This window comes from Pseudonaja textilis, chromosome 6, assembly GCF_049901715.1.
Source record: "Pseudonaja textilis isolate UNSWEBS1 chromosome 6, rPseTex1.2, whole genome shotgun sequence".
In the NCBI taxonomy this organism is placed as follows: domain Eukaryota; kingdom Metazoa; phylum Chordata; class Lepidosauria; order Squamata; family Elapidae; genus Pseudonaja; species Pseudonaja textilis.
This window is the reverse complement of record NC_141995.1, coordinates 53,711,267-53,725,822: the sequence shown is the minus strand read 5'-3', so window position 1 is coordinate 53,725,822 and position 14,556 is coordinate 53,711,267.

Sequence of the window (14,556 nt, the reverse complement as noted above, 5' to 3'; positions counted from 1 at the left end):
GAACTGAATCTCCTAACAAAGGCTCCTCCAACAAAAAAAAAAATTGCTTGCTCAGATGGTCACGTCGCTTCCAGCAATCAGGGAGCGTTTCAGGAAGCATCGGGAGATTAGCATTAAAGCACTTCGGCATATTTGCCTACAAAGCAGCTGCCTTTGGGGTTCACACAATTTTGTGACAATCAATGCGTTTCAGCCAGAGTAAGAGGCTTAGTATAAAGAACTTTTTAAGCATATGCCTCTCAAGAGCTTGGCTCTGAGTGCCAAGCTTGCGGTATGCTGAGTGAGCATGGATATCATAGTACATTTCCACGTTGCGCAAGGACTTTTGGAGGAAATGCTCCTGATTTATAAGTCAACAAGATATTGTGTGCTGGATAGATTTGGAATGCTTAGAAACTCCAGTCATATTATTCATTCCTATTCATCACACCTGCAGAAACATAGATTTCCATCAATGGGGTGTCCCAGATAGAGCGGTAAACTTGGTATTTGTATGGAATAAGCCCCACTGATATTCACCGGCAATTTTATTTATTCATTTTGTTTAGCTAGAAATACGTGTTGCGTGGGCCTACAGGTGGAGCTCTCGCCTCACAATCAGGAGGCTGTGAGTTTGATTCTAGGTAGAGGCAGATATTTCTCTCTCTGGGCACAATGAGAACATATCTGCTGGAGAGAAAAAACTCCACATCGGCAGCAGGAAGGGTATCCAGCTAGTAAAAACACTCAGCTCCATTCAGTTGCCTGGATTCCACCCCGCAAAGGGTTATGATGTCATTAAAAGATTATTTTGTTCAGCTAGAAAGAGAAATGTGCTGTGAACACCATGTAGGAGTCAGGAAGGGCATCTGGCCAGTAAACACTCAGCTCCATGCAGTCACCCCAATTTTACCCAAATTAAGGGATTACAGGGTCATAAAAAGAAAAAAAAAGTTTGTTTAGCCACTCATCTCAGACATGTGATCGACAATTATCATGGCAGTTGATAATTATTGATTGATGGTTATTGATTTAATGTTGATTAATGATTGATGATTAATTCTTCATGGCAGACAATCATAAAACCAGTAAACCAATTAAAAATACATTAGAAAAGAAAAACTAAATATATACAGTATAAATATGTATTTTTATACACACAGAGCCTAGATATATTTATTTATTTAATATATTTTCTCCCTGATAATGCCATGCAACTCTGGGTGGCTTACAGATCATTAAGAAGGTGAACAGGAAAACAATTAAATGTTTATGCAAAAAAACAGCACCAAGGGATTGGATTGTATAGGGATGAAACCGCCTTACCCCAGTAATCATTTCCTGCAGTGAACTCCCCTTTTGTGGCCCAAACCAATTTTAATAGCCTTCCAGAAGGCCAAAAGTGTGGGAGCAGTTCTGACCTTTGGTGATAGAATGTTCCAAAGACATGACACCACAGCTGGATTTCCTCAGCAGATGGAATCCATAGCAGGCCTCTTCTGTTGGTATGAGTGGGGCATGCTAGCGCCATGGGGGTGAGATTATGATATGGAAATGTTAACCAAAGATGGGAAATGGGGTCCTTTCACATGCTTGGGATGACCCCAAGCCCAGGCAGATGACCAGTTCTTCAAGGTCTTCCAAACGTCCAATGGAGTCGAACCCATCTTAGTTTTGTTTAGCCAGAAAGAGAAAATACATTGTGAACTCAACATAGGAGTCAGGAAGAGCACCCGGCTAGTAAATGCTCAGCTCCATTTGGTCACCCCGACTCTACCCCAAATTAAGGGATGACAGGGTCATTAAAAAGAAAAAAACCCAAGGATGTTCAAGAGGGCAGGCCCTAGAGCAGAAAAGGCCCATCTTCCGGTCTTCATCACTTTGGATTCAGAGGTTGTCCAGTAGGCTGGACCAAATTAAATGATAGAAACAACTGAAGTCCCTTGGGTGACCCACTCCCAGCACACGAAAGGCTTTAAAGATGACAATCAGCACCTTGAATTGTATCCAGAAACACACTTGCCTCAAGTTAGAATCCAGTCTAACTTATCAGAGTCTCTAATGAGACAAGATGTTCTGCCTTGTAGAATGAAAGTTGTGTCGGGTCCAATCTATCTCGAAAGAGTCACAATGGTTCAGGGGTTAGAGTGCAGTACTACAGGCTACTTCTGCTGACTGCCAGCTGACTGCAATTTTGGCAGTTCGAATCTCACCAGGCTCAAGGTTGACTCAACCTTCCATCCTTCCGAGGTGGGTAAAATGAGGACCCAGATCGTTGGGGGCAATTGGCTGACTCTGTAAACTGCTTAGAGAGGGAAGTAAAAGCACTGTGAAGCAGTATATAAGTCTAAGGGCTATTGCTAATGGCTAATGGGATGAAAATGCCCATGTTGATAAGTCTGCTGCAATTTGGGTGGGCTTCAAAAATGTCAGTAACAGGTTCTCTGTCCGGTTGCTGGGTGGATGTGGCCATGGTGGGCATGGCCTACTTAGCCTCCTGCACCATGGTGGTGGCAGGGGGGAGGGGTGTTTTTGCCTTCCCCAGACTCTATAGGCTTTCCTTGAGCCTCTGGGAGGGAGAAAACTGTCTCCCCTGGGCTCCAGAGGCCCTCCAGAGGCCAGAAACTTCTGGACTTCTGGAACTTCCAGGAGGCCCGTTTTTCCCCCTCCCCAAACCTTGCATCCCAAATAAGCCGTGTGGAGATTCCTGGGAGGGGAGGGGCGGGGTGGAGGGGTGGGAGGGGCCATCTAGGGATGGGATTTGATGGTTCGCTGAACCAGCCAGAACGTTAGCAACGGGTCTGCGCAAACCCAGGTGAATCTGTAGGAGCCCCACCCTGTATATCAGTCTAAGTGCTATTGTTATTTTCATGAAATATTTATCGGTTGTAGTTAAAGGCTGCGGCCTCCGCGGTGTCGAAAAGCAAATTACCACTCTGCCTCTATGGTTTTCACTCAGGAAGCGCTCCTCTGAATATTCGCACACGCCTCCAGGTTTGATGTAGCACTGTACTAACAGTGTTGTACCTTAAGAGAAAAATATCATCTCAGTGAAGTGATTATTACATTTTTGCAGTCTGGATCCATGCCTCCTCTGGATCCTAAGTCCACGAATAAGGTGCCAGCAGGAGAAATTTTGGAGCCAACGAGTTTGCCATCATAGTGAGCACAGGTATAAAATTTTCTTATTTTTTGTAACAGAAAGGATATGCATTCGTAATTGGGCTAGGAGCTGTGTTTCTCAGCTTTAGCAAGTTTCAGACGGGTGGCCTTTAACTCCCAGAAAAACCATGGCTGTCTAGGGAATTCTGCAAGTAGATGGACAGCCGCCTGAAATTTGCCAAGGCTGAAAAACATTGAGCTAGAGAATTTGGATTAATGGTCAGTAGCCAGTCACAATTGGCTATATGTTCTCTGTGCTTATTTATTCGCCTAAGAGGGCAAACACAGATTGGCTGCAAGTCCATAATATTCACAAGCATGTAAATATTCTATGCTCAGAATTCTTTGAGATGTGAAAATAATAAAAATTATCTTGGGACAATTTTAAACTGAAATGTGAAAAGTTGGATGGTTCCTACATATTATGTTTGTGTACTAGGAATAATCTGACTAAATGCTGGAGGGGAAGCAGAATATATAGCAAAATTACCTGTATATAGTATTATCTATCTCATTGGGTTGAATATTTTTTTAAAAAGTTTGGTATAGTTAGATTAAAAACTTTTAAATTAGAAACCATCAAAATTCAAAATTCCTTTTTTATTTATTCAAAGCTTCAAATTTACAGTTAATAATACAGATCTTTTTATTTTTTAAAAGAAGTAGAGTGGGTTTTTTTTTTTTAAAAAAAGAATGTTTGAGAAACTATTCTTCTGTCAATGTAAAATAGAATACTCTCTGTTTTTTTTTTTCTTCTGTATTTGTCTTTTAATTGCAACGAGAAATTGAACAGAAGATTCCAAACTGGCATTGACTAAGAAATAATCGCATGCCCAAGTATTAATATGAAGTAACGTTTAACGATCTCACAACATAATTATTTTGCAGTTTATAGGATACATTGCTTTTACAAGCTGGCCCGTAATTTCTGGCACTTTTCGCCAATAGATGGAGCTTGAGAACTTAGAAGAAAAGAAACTGAAGAGATTAATGCAAAATGTAGCTTCATAAAACAATAGAATATCAGAAAGTATGTTTGTAACTGTAAATGAATATTTTACAATGGACCATGATGAGTCACACATGTTTGTACCATTTTAGAGAGAAGGAGGTAAGGGTTTTTGTTTTGGTTTTTTCCCATTTTCAAATTGAAATGTGCTGTATTTCTCCTTACTAACTCTCAGGGGTTAGCACTAGAGACTAACAGTAACAAGGATCTTAGAGGTCATCTAATCCAACCCCCTGCTCTCGTGGGAGACGTATACTATTTATGATAAATGGCTGTCCAATCTCTTCTTAAGAGCCTCCAGTAATGGGGCACCCACAACTTCTGAAGGCAATTTGTTTCATTGGTTGATTGTTCTCACTATTAGGAATTTTCTCCTTAGTTCTAGGTTGCTTCTCTCCTAGGTTAGTTTCCATCCATTGTTTCTTCTTTTGTGTTCAGGTCCTTTGGTAAATAAATTGAACCCTCTTCCTTGAGGCAGTATTGGAAGACTGCTATCATGTCACCCACCTAGTTCTTCTTTTCACTAGACTAGTTACACTGTAATGCAGTGACTAGATATGACAGCAGTGTCAAACATAGAATAGAACAGAATAGAATGGAATAGAATAGAATAGGATGGGATGGGATGGATGGGATGGAATGGAATTAGAATGGAATGAAATAAGAATAGAATTAGAATAGAATAGAATAGAATAGAATAGAATGGAATGGAATGGAATGGAATGGAATGGAATGGGATGGAATGGGATTCTTTATTGTCCAAGTGTGATTGGGCACACAATGAATTTGTCTTTGGTGCAAATGCTTTCAGTGTACATAAAAGAAAAGATACATTTGTCAAGAGTCAAGAATCATCAGATACAACACAATAACAATCATAGGGTACAATAAGCAGTCAAATCATACTAGGAAACAGTCAATATAAATTGTAAGGATACAGGCAACAAAGTTACAGTCATACAGTCATACACAAGTGGGAGGGGATGGGTGATAAGGAGTGATGAGAAGATTAAAAGATTAAAAGACTTTGTAAATAGTTGGACAGTGTTGAGGGAATTATTTGTTTAGCAGAGTGATGGCATTCGGGGAAAATCTGTCCTTGTGTCTAGTTGTTCTGATGTGTAGTACTCTATAGCATCGTTTTGAGGGTAGGAGTTGGAACAGTTTATGTCCAGGATGTGAGGGGTCTGTAGATATTTTCACAGCCCTCTTTTTGACTCATGCAGTATACAGGTCCTCCATGAAAGGCAGGTTGATAGTAATTGTTTTTTTCTGCAGTCATAGAAACCAGTAGTATGGATTTTGTATACCAATGACACTTTCTTGTAATTAAAAAGTAGAGAGTGCACGTGAAATGATCTACAACATCTTCAAAGAAACAACATTCACAAGGGAAGAAGAAAACAATATAGGATACTACCTTTCCTTGATATCTTTATTAGCCAAAGAAATCGAAAAATAACCCACATTAACCAAGTGTTTCATTACCAATGTAACAACCCAAATGCAGACAAGAGGAACTATGCAGGAAGATGATTCAGATGAGTACAAATGCATTGCAGTAACATAAAAGACACAATAGCATTCTTCCAATATTTGACGGGCTCCTACAGAGATGAAGGGTCAAACTATCTTCCAAAGTACCAAAAGGCAAGACTAACCAAGGAAAGAAGCAATCTAGAACTAAAGAGTAATTTCCTAATGATGAGAGCAATTAACCAATGGAATAGCTAACAAGTCTATCTGGCCAGAAGATGAATAGTTGTCTGCTATTCATTCACCTATTCATCTCTGCCCTCTGCCTTTTATCCCCAGAGCTAGGGTGGAGCCTCACTAGCAGCGGTGGCTCTTCCTTCCCCAGGATCGGCCCATAGATTTCCACTGCTCTCCTCTCCTCTCCCTTCTGCACATCCTCGAATCAGGCACTGGATCCAGCTGTCCCTCCTCTTCTTCATCTACCACCTCCAGACCTGGGGCCTGTTGACTCTCTATCTGAGGGTTGACGGATGGCTCAGGCCCTGCATCTCTCTCTCTCTCTCTCTCTCTCTCTCTCTCTCTGCCAGTTCCATTCCTTCTTCTCCCTCGGAACTCTCAGGTTGCCCTGATGCTGACCCCAATTCCCATGCCTCCTCCTCCTCCTCTGATTTGGTTGCTGGAGAGGCCAGTGAGCAACAGTCCACAACAAGATCAGAGAGTGGACAGAGCAGTCCAGGCAGAATTCAAGTGGAACAGGCAAGGGAAAAGAAGAACAGAGCAAGGCAGTGGGATAAGCCATATTTGAGTCCAAGTGTCTTTATTGAGGGAAGGTTGGCACACAAACCCTGGAATAGAGGATGAAAGAAAAGGCGATATATTGGACTTCACCTCTTCCTAGGTAGGAGTCTTCAAGATTTTCTCCTTTTTTGAGTGAAACTCAGCACAATCTAAATGTTCAGACTGATCGTTTGCTCCAGTATAAATATTAACTGACTCAGAAATGTCAAATCCATTCCATCGATCATCTTCTATTAAAAACACGTCTCGTGTCTATTTCTGCAATCTTGTTTAATGTGCTCATTGTTAGCCTTTTAGAAGACAAAAGCTGCTGCTCACTCCCCTCACTCCACCTCCATCCCCCCCAAATATCACTGAAATTACAGAGCTGAAGATATAGAGAAGGCTAAGCTAAGGGGAATAATATTTTACATGCAGGCTATGTCTCAGTTACTAGGGTACTCAAAGCTGGATGCAATATGGTCTTACATGTAGGCAAGAAAAACTAAAAGTACACAATTAGACTGCGTGAAAGCAAGCTTAATATCAGTAACTGTGAGAGGGATCTTGGAGTCTTAGTGGACAACCAGCTAAATATGAGCCAGCAGTGTGCAGAAGCAGCCAAAAAACCTAATGCAATCCTAAACTGCATTAACAGAGGGATACAATCAAAATTAAGGGAGGTGCTAATACCACTCTATAAAGCCTTAGTAAGACCACACCTAGAATACTGCACTATAGTGGTCACCACACTATAAAAAAAAGATGTTGAGACTCTAGAAAAAGTACAGAGAAGAGCAACCAGGATGATGAGGGGACTGAAGGCTAAAACATACAATGAACGGTTGCAGGAACTGGGCATGGTTAGTCTAGTGAAGAGAAGGACCAGGTGAGACATGATAACAGTCTTCCAATATTTGAGGGGCTGCCACAGAGAGGAGGAAGGGGTCAACCTATTTTCCAAAGCATCTGAAGGCCAGGCAAGAAATAATGGATGGAAACTGAATGAGGAGAGATTTAACCTGGAAATAAGGAGAAAATTTCTGACAGTGTGAACAATCAACCGATGGAACAGCTTGCCTTCTGAAGTTGTAGGAGCTTCATTACTGGAGGCTTTCAAGAAGAGATTGGACTGCCATTTGTCAGAAATGGTGTAGAGTATCCTGCTTGGGTGGTGGGTTGGATAAAATGACCTACAAGGTCTCTTCCAACTCTGTTAATCTGGTCCACATAGTGTATGCTATCATTCGTACCCTATTTGTGTCCTCTAAAATATCCAGAGATTGTCTTGCTGTAACCTAAAATTTTCTGAGGACCTTGATTTGCACATGCAAGACGTCAGGGAAGCCAAAAGTTCTCCAGACAGCAAAGAAGGAGGCCTTGAACATCTGGGAAAGTCAAACACCATCACTGGTGGAAGTGTTTAAATACCCTTCAAATGTGGATTCAAATACAGTGAAATATACCCAAAAGACTTCTTGTGGGTTTCTCAGTTTCTCAAAGGAGTGGGTAGGACTTGCTTTGTGTTCTCATGTGCTGGGAAGCCAAGTTTAACACAGCCATGGAAACCACGTCAGTTATGCAATCTATAATGTTGGAAACCAAACAAGTCAAAATGACATGTCCTGCTTTTGTTTCGATGGAATTGATACAAATGTCACAGGTAGAAAGGAATCGATGAAATGCAGGGATCCTATTCTTCATTGTTAGGCTGGTCCTGAAATCCGGAAGCTGAGCTTGGTTAATGAACCAGCATGTCCTGAAGGCTTAAACGGGGTTTGTTTTGCCTGATACATTCCATTTTATTCTCTTTTTCCCCCCTGCTGAACAGCTGCATTGAAAGAGAGACCGCTGGCTCCTTTATAAATGGATAATACTTGTTCTGATCTGGAAGCAAGTTGGCCCTCTTTGTGTAGGCCAACCTGTAGGCCACTAACTTTCTTTTGTTATGGATATATACATGTAAAAAACAACACATCTTTTCAAACCGGGTTACACCTTTCCTTTGTGACGGGCAATTAACGCCTTCCAATGAACTTCCAATGAACTGTTCTTTTAAAACAATGTGTATGCTCTTTACTCTATCTGCTTACAGTATTCAAATTAAAGACCTCTTCAACAGAGGCAGTAGAAGGGGAGGGGAAAAGCTTTAAACCCATTCTGGTATTCTTTCACATAGGGGTCCAGGGAAGCATTGTCTTTAACTCTATTATTAGGATAATGGAGCGCAACACACAACATTCAGCTGTATTGGTAAACCTTTCACAGGGACGATACCACTGGCGTATTCTTCATCTACATCTTTCCCCCTTCCGTGTTAATTTTCCTATCAGTGTTTTTCATCTATAGCAAAAACTCAAGAAGAATTCGTTTATTTATGGATTTCTCAAACTGCTGGAATCTTGTGCAAGGCAACTTGGTGGTAATGATCAGAATAACAGAATCACAGAGTTGGAAGGGACCTTGGAGGTCTTCTAGTCCAACCCCCTGCTTAGGCAGGAAACCCTACACCACTTCAGACAAATGGCTATCCAACCTCTTCTTAAAAGCTTCTTAAAAGCTTCTGGAGGCAAATCGTTCCACTGAATTGTTCTCACTGTCAGGAAATTCCTCCTTAGTTCTAGCTTGCTTCTCTCCTTGATTAGTTTCCATCCATTGCTTCTTGTCCTTGATCCCAAGTCCACTTGTTATTTCATAGGCTCCATTTTTATTCACAGTGTAGGATGTATCATGATATCCCCTCCCTCCTTCCCAATTTCTGCCTGTTTTTTTTCCCTCTCTGCTTGCATTTTTAGGCTTTGGAGCTAACTGGTTCTTTCCTGCAGTCGGTGAGTAGGGGGAAAAAAAAGACTTGTGTTAGATAAGAAAGTAGCAGAGCTTGTAAACTTTGAGGAATTCTGCCACTTAGCCTAAGCCACTTGTCTTTCATGCTGTTCCTGGCTGTTTATGAAGCTAACTTCTAGTCTTGGTTACAACAGACCTGGGTTGATCCTCAGTCTGATCCGGAGGTGGGTATTCAGCAGGTTCTGACCAGTTCTGGAGAACTGGTAGCGGAAATTTTGAGTAGTTCAGAGAACCAGCAAATGCCACCTCTGACTGGCCCTGCCCCCATCTATTCTCTGCCTCCTGAGTCCTACACAGGAGAACGGAGCTGGAAAGCAGGTTAGTGGGTGGGGGAGGAATGGGATTTTCCAGTATCCTTCCCCTGGAGTAGGGTGGGAATGGAGAGTTTATAGTATCCTTCCCCTGCCATGCCCACCGAGGCATGCCACACCCACCAAGCCACACCCAGGAGGCAAGGCCTTCCACTGAATTGTTCTCACTGTCAGCAAATTCCTCCTTACTTCTAGCTTGCTTCTCTCCTTGATTAGTATTTTTTTTTTTTTTTACTAATCGGTAGTCAAAATTTTGAATCCCACCATTGGGCTGAACTACCAACTCAGCCCAACAAGTTAATAATAAACAACAGGCTATTGAAGGAACCACCAAAATCTCTCCTACCAACCCTGACTGGGCAAGCCACTAATACATAAAAATAGAGCAAACTCCATTCCCTTCTAGCACTGATGACATTACCTAATTGGGTGATGAAACGTCTGCAAGAAAACAATCAAGTTCATTTGCTAACCAGGGTTGCCTTGCTCATATATTTTTTTTTGTTTGGAGTCAGCCAAGGTTCAGAAGTTCTGCCACTAAGCTGGACACTTCATTCATTTTTAATGCAATGCAATAAATAAATATAGAAGTACTCACGTCTACCAGCAATTTGTAATTTCTGGTTATTCAGTCAAAATTGATCTGCGGATATAATAGACTTTTTATCTTGGGGCAATTCCACTGGTGAAATATGCCTACCATATTCCCCACCCTTTTAAACTATTAGACTAAATTAATTATGTTAATTATGTGGGTGAGAACTTCCAATAAATCAAAAACATTGCTATAATAGCTTTCTGAATAGCCTGTACTTGCAGCAATCAAAGAAAAGGTGAATGTAGGCATTAATTGTAATTCCTACAAATGAAATTCTAAAAGAGGCTCTAATCTAATTGCAGTAGGGTCCATTCATTGGCCAACACAAGCACTGGATACATAGCTAAACTTCTTAACATACATTCTTCAATCAAATTGAGGTATGACTTTACACCTCACAATAAAGACAAGGTTACAAGTAATTTGCTATGCACAAATCATCTCAAATCAGAAAAAAAGATGGAAATTCAAGAAATCATCATCAATAACTCTATTATTATCCACCATGTGCTCTGGCAAACATGTTAGAATATATAATTAAGAACGTTATAAATACCAATGTTTCCTAATCCAGTTGATTTTCAGAAATATGGACAATAGTTTACACATCTCCCGGCTACTGTGGCTATCTCTAAGAATTCTGGAGCTCAATTTCTCACATCTGGATATTGAACAACATTGGGTTATATTTTAGCCGGTTGAATTACAGAATAACAGAGTTGGAAGAGACCTTGGAACAGAGGTGGGTATTCAGCAAGTTCTGACCAGTTCTGGAGAACCGGTAGCGGAATTTTTGAGCAGTTCAGAGAACCGTCAAATACCCCTCAGACTGGAGATTTTACAGTCTCCTTCTGCCGCACCCATCAAGTCACGTCCATAGAACCTGATAGTAAAAAAAATGGAATCCCACCACTGAGTAGAATATAGAATGGAGTGGGGTATAAAATGGAAAATGGAATGGAATATAGAATGGAATGGACTATAGAATCAAACTGAATACAGAATTGAATGAAATATAGAAGAGAAAATGGAATAGAGTGGACTATAGAATGGAATGGAGTTGACTATATAATGGAATGGACTATAGAATGGAATTGAATACAGAATTGAATGGAATATAGAAGAGAAAATGGGATGGGATGGGATAGAGTTGAATATAGAATGGGATGGGATGGGATGGAGTGCATTATAGAATGGAATAAAGTATAAAATGGAAAATGGAATGGAATCAAGAGATCCTATGACAGGGGTGTCAAACTCTCATCGTCACAGCATTGTCACATAACATATCTGTTGTGGCCCGCCAGCTGCCAAGCGGAGCTGGTGACAAACTCAGATGATGAGGTGGTTGAGGAGGAACCTGGGTCAGTCCTGGAGTGTGGGGAAGGCTCTCATGGATGCTCTCACATCGGAAGCAGAGATAGAGCCAGGGCCGTCCGACATTTCCCATCTGCCTTTGGAGCTGGAGATAAGTGGGGAAGAAGAATACCTGGGGCCTGTTCTAGATGTGCACATGCTCAGAGCTGTCAAGAGTGGAGAACAACTGAGGACAAGGAGCCGACTCAGGAAGAAAGGCACACATGGACATTAAATGGCCCCTCCCTGGCTGGGGAATAAATAAAAGCAAAAGGGGAGTGGTGTCATAGGAGACAACCATTAGGATTTCTTTTGGAAGAATTGCTCATCATGGTTCATGTCTCAGAGACTGCTTGCCAGAATTTAATTTAAAACTTCAGGCTGAAAGCTCCCAGCCTGGCAAGTATCCCAAGGAACTGATAAGGTCTGTTACTACAGTTAACCTTTGGAAGTATTATTGCCTGGACTTTTATGTGTGTGAATACCGTGAATTCACAGTAGCTAAATAAAGAGGGGATTTTTCGGAATAAGAAGTCTCTTTCTTGGTTCTGCTAAGGCTGGGTCAGAACAGTATCGGGACTTTTTTTTCCCCTTTGCTAAACTGGCCGTGGGTGTGGCCAGCACATGACACATCCACCCACAGGCCATGAGTTTGACAGCCCTGCTCAATACCCTTCCAAACAAATGGCTATTCAATCTCTTCTTAAAACCCTCAGGTGACGGGGCACCCACAACTTCTGGAGGTAAGCTGTTCCATTTTTGAATGCTGAAGTTTGGATGATATTCTTTTGGCTTCCAGAGTTCCAACTCTCAACCTCAAGGTTATTGCTGCCCAGCTAGAAACGAAGATTGAACTGCAAAGCTGACAACCGCAACATGACGGAGTCATAATTAAGCTGCGTGACTTGCTCACTAAAGGAGTAAGGCTTGTGCGTGTGCTAAATTGTGCTGATGGATTCCAGACAGCTCTAATCACATGTTTACAGGGTGGTGTTTTTTTTTTCTTTTAACAGAATATGATAGAACAAAAAGTGCTTCTTAGATTGCTTCTTTGTATTTATGTAGATTTGGATTAATTGATCTAAATAGTGCTCCGTCCTTAAAACAGGTGACATTGATTTCCTTCTTCTAAAGTTAGCAGGAGGATGTGCATGACAGGATGATGTGGTAATGTGTGTTGTTAATCTTAGATTAGGACCCTTGCATTTGTGATTTACGCTGCCAAAAAGTAATGTATTTCTGTAGATCACTGTTTAGTAAACTAAGTGGAAGCATGTTGGGCAAAGGATCGGCTGTTTTATGACTGCAAGAGAGTCAAACTTTTGTCTATATTGACTACTTCGTGCATATTTTAATATGGAAAAAGAAAAGAGGGGAATATACATTAATCAGTCCCTTTATACATTTGATTTTCTTTTATATTCTTCCTGGTACAGTTACTTTTGCTGACTGGTCTTATGGACAGAGAATGACTCATAGCCTCAGGGGTTCATGCAGTAGAGGAAGACTTAGTGTTCTGACCTAGGCTTCACAAAATCACGAAACAGACCTCTTGTCCCGACAAAACCCCTTTTTTATTAGGCTAATGTGAATTCCTATCATTCACATCCAGCAAGGTCCCGGCAAACAGTCTTTCAAGAGTAAATTGGAACCACAGACCTTATCAGGCTTGGACAGCTGCTAGGCCGATAGCTTCCAAGCGCAACGCTGTACAAGAAAATACTTGGCAAGAAGTCTCTGAGAGTCACAAACAAAACTTCACACTAATTAAATGAACTAATTGTCTCCTGCAAACACCACTCCCCTTTCACTCCTATTTATTCCCTATGGGAGGGAATTCACTGTCCACTTGTGTCTTTACTGCTTGTTCCTTAACTGTTCCGTTCTCCTGGCAGCTCTGTGCATGCTCACATTGGGAACAGGCTCCAGCTATTCTTCTATTGATCTCTGACTCTGAAGGCAGCTGTTAACTGTCAGATGACTCTGGCCCCATCTCTGCCTCCAATGGAGAGCACTTATCAGAGCCTTCCCCAGACTCCAGGACTGGCCCATGTTCCACCCCAACCTCCTTCTCATCTCTGCCGGCTACTGGAGGGCCACAACACTTTAGATCATAGAGCATGTCAAGTCTGTGTTTTAATCTAACATAATGTTTTAATCCAAAATGTAGGTTGAAGTCTGGGTAAGGAAGACCGCTTTAACAACATTGTGTCATTCTGAGATAATGTAGCTTTGCTCTTTTATGTAGTGTTCTTACATGTCATCTGTCCTTAGATGGAAGTGTTTGCGAGTGCTGTATGCTCACAAATTCCCTGCAGGCATACAGAATGAAATGGGGGCATAAGGACCAGGAGGCACCCCTACTCCTTTGTCACCAGTTGGGCTAGCTTGACTGTTTGTCAAATATATAGTCTTCTCATAGGAGGTTTCTATTAGGCTGTTTCAGAAGAGAAAATTAACCTCAAATTTATATCTGAAACTCATGAATAAATTGATTATCTATGGTTAGTGGCAGATTGGATTTGTACAATTGAGTTGATATCCCCCATCTAGTTATTCTTCTAAGCTGTCATAAAAGTGGACTCATTGCCAATGTGTAATGAGGTTTGTATGATGACAAGTATATGAGAGACATCTTTTCTGTTTCACTGAACACCTTTATAAAGAGGGGTTTGAGTTTGACCTTGCCAAAATAATAGTGTTACATCCTCTGTTCCCTTCAACTTGCGAGGGCAGTGCCGTGAATCCCAATCTTTACCAACCCAACTGGTTTTCTGCATGTGAGAGAATGGTTGATAGATGTAGATCAGGGGTGTCAAACTTAATTTCATTTAGGATTATGGTTTCTGTTCTGATCCAAACCTTGTTCCATGGAAACAAACACCAAACAGAGGTGACAGCAAAACCTTTTAATGATTCTTTACGAATTCCCTTCCTTCACTGTTAAAAGGCTGTTTCAAACTAATTGTCTAAGAACGAGCCTTGCCAAGGATGTGCAAGGTTGCCAAGAACACTAGATAAAGTTGCCAAGAAATATTTCAAAC